General features: G+C 36.7%; 1 non-coding gene across 1 annotated transcript; it reads right to left on the bottom strand.

Moving 5' to 3' along the window:
• Positions 1–4,385: 4,385 nt before the first annotated feature.
• On the bottom strand, positions 4,386–4,458 carry TRNAN-GUU (transfer RNA asparagine (anticodon GUU)). The gene has a single exon. It is a non-coding gene; the product is annotated as a tRNA-Asn (tRNA).
• Positions 4,459–5,633: the final 1,175 nt, after the last annotated feature.

Genomic DNA, 5,633 nt, shown 5'->3' with positions numbered 1-5,633 from the left:
ATCTGGGAGCAACACTAACAAATACAAATGATACTCGGGAGGAAATTGAACACACAATAAATATGGGAAATGCCTGTTATTATTCTGTTGAGAAGCTTTTATCATCCAGTCTGCTGTCAAAAAATCTGAAAGTCAGAATTTATAAAACAGTTATATTAACGGTTGTTCTTTATGGTTGTGAAACTTGGACTCTCACTTTGAGACAGGAACATAGGTTAAGGGTGTTTGAGAATAAGGTGCTTAGGAAAATATTTGGGGCTAAGAGGGATGAAGTTACAGGAGAATGCAGAAAGTTACACAACACAGAACTTCACGCATTGTATTCTTCACCTGACATAATTAGGAACATTAAATCGAGACGTTTGAGATGGGCAGGGAATGTAGCACGTATGGGCGAATCTAGAAATGCATATAGAGTGTTAGTTGGAAGGCCGGAGGGAAAAAGACCTTTAGGGAGGCCGAGACGTAGATGGGAAGATAATATTAAAATGGACTTGAGGGAGGTGGGATATGATGATAGAGACTGGATTAATCTTGCTCAGGATAGGGACCTATGGCGGCCTTATGTGAGGGCGGCAATGAACCTCCGGGTTCCTTAAAAGCCAGTAGGTAAGTAAGTATATCTGTAATCCAGCATTTTAAAACCTTTTTTCAACTTGTGACACGCTAAAGTCCCGCGGTACACTCATACAATCTAAACCAGCGGTTCTTAACTAGGGGGAATTTCTCATTAAAACATAGAAAATACGATATGTCTTAAGGTCGGTCCATAGTGACACTTGTGGCGGACAAGGTCACAGTTGGGGTTTTTCTCAGCCTTCTCCCGTTTTCTCATATTAGGCATCTACATCATTCCGTCAACATTTCTCCATTTCGTCATCATTCCATACCATTCCTCGAACACTACGCCGCATAGTGATCTTTTTACGGTATCTTGCAGTGTATAATTCGATTCAGTATTAAAATGGCGTAGAAACATTAAAATAACAATTTGTACATTTGTTAAGCATTTTCCTTATCCATATCGACATGATTAGAATTCAATTTAGGTTTAATATTAACTCTCAATCACAAACATACAGTGGCTATAGATATTCTATGGGCAACAACACTGTAGGACTTCAGGTCTTCATCACTGCATGTATGGAATTTATAAGTAAATTACGTAGAAGAAATCAGTTACATTATAATTTTTATTTTAATTGCACTCTTAACTTCACAATATTTCAATAAAAACACTACATGGTTTCCTTTATGTTAATCAAGTAAGGTATTTCACTACAATCTGTAAGTACATTTTCTTTCCATAGAGAAAGTAGTGGGTGCCTCAAATTTTAACAAGTTTATCAACAGTAATCTCACTAGAGGTTTTGATTTATCTAGAGAAAATCAAAACTCGAGTGGGATTTAATTGACTATTACACGATTAGAAGAAAGTATATAAAGATTAGAAGTAACAAAGTACTCCAATACAATAAAATATTAATTGGCTTACGAAAATACAACTGTCTTCAAATGTATTATTGTACCATCTCAACATTACGCTAGATGGCAGTAGTGTTTTATGATTATGTTTTCTTGTTACCAGTATCAGTTGTGCCAACTATGGAATCATCATTGAACTCTGTGGACTGTTACTAGTCAAGAAGGCTTTGTTGATTCAGTTTCATTTTTATTAAAACATTTGCATTTCACTTGAATCATCCGGATCCCAGTAATTAACGTCATTTGACAGATGATTTTCAATAAATCTTAGTATTAAACAATCTCTGATACCTGACTATCCATAATATCATATAGCAGAAGCTATAACATAACCTAAATAATATAAACGAGTGTTAGAAAAGTTTTAATTAGGGATGATGAAATAAACAAACGTTTTAATTAACGATGATGAAATAAAAAATAAACATGAATAATTTTAAAAGACACAATTATTGAAAGTACAATTTTCAAAGTTGAATGTTTTAGTGGTAGGTGGTTCAGTTGATGTGCGTAAAAGAAGTGAACTCGTTGATGTACATGGTGTATCCCTCAACTTAGGCCTATTCAGGATTTCCGAATGGTGCTCTTCATATATGACCAGTGATCTTTATTAATTCTTGTTCTTGAATGCCAATGCGAGTCATATTTCAAAGTGCTGTGCATCGACTGGAATAGTTTGTAATTTTCTGTTTTTTGACGTCCAGACCAGTGCAGTTTGAAATGTTGGCAAACAAAGAAACAAATGCTAGGGTAGTGATAAAAATAAACAAATGCTAGGGACGCGATAAAATTAAACAAATGCTAGGGACGCGATAAAATTGTGCGATAATCAGCCATGATTGGTTGAAAGACGTCCTTTCGTACCGTTTTATTGGTCGAAAGTAGTGTGACGTAGTAAAAGTGTAATAGTCATAACAAAATACATAATACATTAAAACTAGATACACGTGAGTGTATTCCTATATATTCTCTACGTACATTTATACGTATATTCATAATAATGATTTCACGTCTACAGTAACAGTGAGATGCATGCCATTCCTGCAGCTATGTGCTACTTACGTGGTCTTGTAAGAAGGGTGGTATTGTAATCAAACATTCATTTTGAGGGATGTACCACATATTTATCACTTCAGTGTTTTCTATTATGACATAGCTAGTTTTTTTATTATAAATTGTGAAGAAAATTTTACAAGTATAAAGTAATGGGGAAGATGATAAGGCGTAATAATGAACAGTTGTCACTACTAATTTTTCCTTTAATGTAATTCAGTGTTAAAAGTGTTATCAATAATATTTATTAATTCGTGTCGCGATATGACTTTTGTTATAAGTTAAAGCGACAATAAATAAATAAATAGAAAAAAATAATAATAATATTTAGTTCTCAGTGATGGTGTAAGCTTCAGGATTAATTTTCATAATGATAGGATTAAGTTTCTGAAGCGGGAGCGAGGTCTTGATAAAGAACTTCATTGACTATATAGTAAATTTATTTCAACTCAACAACAATGTAATTTTATTCTTCCGACAATAACTATTCTTCACTCTCTACAATTTAACTTCACAAACGACGACAATTTACTTGGACTATTACTGACAACAATGAACTGTTAATCTTAACTAATATTTACAAAGCACTATTTACAAATCAGAACTGTCAGTTCTCAGTTCACAGTTCTTCTAGCTCAGTCACTCGAGTTCACAGTATCTCGAACCACAGACCTTCAGAGACAGTCCACTACACTCGAACTCAGGTCCCTCCAACTGCGGTCCACTGCACTCGAACTCGAACTCAGGCCTTCGGATGCTGACACAGTTGCGGACGCACACTCGAGTCGAACTCCGGTACTGGCTTGCTTGCTCTGGCTTACTCACTGAATGGCTGAATAAACTGAAAAACTGCTCGAGTTCGCTCGCGTTTCTTCTTTTATAGCAAAATCATAGTTGCGAGAAATTTCTACGGGTGTGCAGAGATAGCTCTCTCGAATTATCTGGATATCTCCACTTCGACGGACTTCTGGAAGAGTCGGGAGGGTCCGTCCCCCCTTCACTCCGCACGCAGCAGTTGCGCACACACCTTCCCCTCGTCTCGTTGACGTAATACACCTCCTCTGCCCTTCAGCATGCAGATGCTCCCCGTACCAGCGTTTCGGCTGCCGCGCGCCCTGTCGGACGCGTGTTCAAAGCCCGTTGCAGCTGTCACAATATATACACTTCTCTTTCGCGTTTTCTTTGTGAGACTGCTTATTACACAATCTGACGACACCAAAATCATATTCAGCATTAGATGACAAGCCACTTATGGAAACCTTTTCTATATTTTGTTCATATAAAATAAATTTCTCTCTAGCCACTTCTTTTTATGACTGGAATTTACTCAAGATTCGGTGACAAGCAAGCAAAATCAACAATATTAACAGTATATTTAAAATGGATTATCTGTAAGTTTTCAAATCATTGTTTTACAGTGAACAGTTAAATAGTTCATCACTTCTTTCTGCTTTGTCAACTGTATGATGCCAAACATGAAAGAGATCGCTAATATGCAAATAAATCTTTCAGGTATAACTCCCTGTAAAGTTGATTTGAATAATTTCGAGGGAAAAATTGTTCCGGGGCCGGGTATCGAACCCGGGACCTTTGGTTTAACGTACCAACGCCCTACCAACTGAGCTATCCGGGAACTCTACCAGACAACCGATCCAATTTTTCCCTCTATATCCACAGACCTCAAAGTGGGCTGACGGCTGTCAAGCAACCAAAGTTGAGTGCACACTAACTCTGTGTGACTTAAATTGTGGTTTTCTGTTAACGAACAGTGACGTGTATTATGCAAATCAATCTTTCAGGTATAACTCCCTGTAAAGCTGATTTGAATAATTTCGAGGGAAAAATTGTTCCGGGGCCGGGTATCGAACCCGGGACCTTTGGTTTAACGTACCAACGCTCTACCAACTGAGCTACCCGGGAACTCTACCAGACAACCGATCCAATTTTTCCCTCTATATCCACAGACCTCAAAGTGGGCTGACGGCTGTCAAGCAACCAAAGTTGAGTGCACACTAACTCTGTGTGACTTAAATTGTGGCTTTCTGTTAACGAACAGTGACGTGTATTATGCAAATTAATCTTTCAGGTATAACTCCCTGTAAAGTTGATTTGATTGTCTGGTAGAGTTCCCGGGTAGCTCAGTTGGTAGAGCGTTGGTACGTTAAACCAAAGGTCCCGAGTTCGATACCCGGTCCCGGAACAATTTTTCCCTCGAAATTATTCAGATCGCTAATATGTTTTCGCGGGACATCAGCCGAGTTAAAATTTTGGAATGTTCCAAGCTTTCAACTGCTATCTCTGCTGCCATCTTCAGGGAACTTCCAAAATTTTAACTCGGCTGATATCCCGCGAAAACATATTAGCGAACCAACGCCAAGAAAGCCTCAAATCATACATGAAAGAGATCGTTCGCGAGACCTCTTCTGAGAATACTAAAACCTGAAAAAAAACGCGAGTTGCAAAAAATAGCTCCTAGTTTTTATATAGGCCTAGGAGAAAAATAAGGTATTGGCTTTAGTCTTCTGAAAAAAAAAATTGACTAATCGTTGACAATTATAAATTTCCGGGTGTAAAAATGCTCAAAACTAGAAGTTAAAATAGCAATAATTTTAAGAAAATTTCACTTTAAAGTAGTAAGTTGTGTGGGATTTTTAAAATATCACAAACATAGCACATACCTTGGTCTCCCATATCCACCAGTAACCGATTAAAATTGTCGGAAAAACACATCCTTTCAAGCACAGTTATTAGTGATGGAGGAAATGATTTAAACACCGATATATCGATATTGCAATATATTGCAAACCTAATTTCGATAATCGATATATATTGCAGAAAATATACCGATATATCGAACGATTATCGATATATCGCTATTCCTTAAGCAAATAGCATTTACTGCATTACAATAAAATTGCTTAACTATTAATATTTCTTTTTATCACTGAAATTAACGTCATAACAGTCAAAAGCATAAATGTAAAATTGTAACAATAAACAATACATTTTCAATACCATATGATGTAGGTCGTAACCAAAATCAAAATTATGGTGGCGATAAGGTGAGCTTAAATGATATAATGGGAAAGAGGTAA

The sequence above is a fragment of the Periplaneta americana genome, chromosome 8 (assembly GCF_040183065.1).
Source record: "Periplaneta americana isolate PAMFEO1 chromosome 8, P.americana_PAMFEO1_priV1, whole genome shotgun sequence".
NCBI classification, from domain to species: Eukaryota; Metazoa; Arthropoda; class Insecta; order Blattodea; family Blattidae; genus Periplaneta; species Periplaneta americana.
This window is presented reverse-complemented; position numbering and strand designations above follow the sequence as displayed.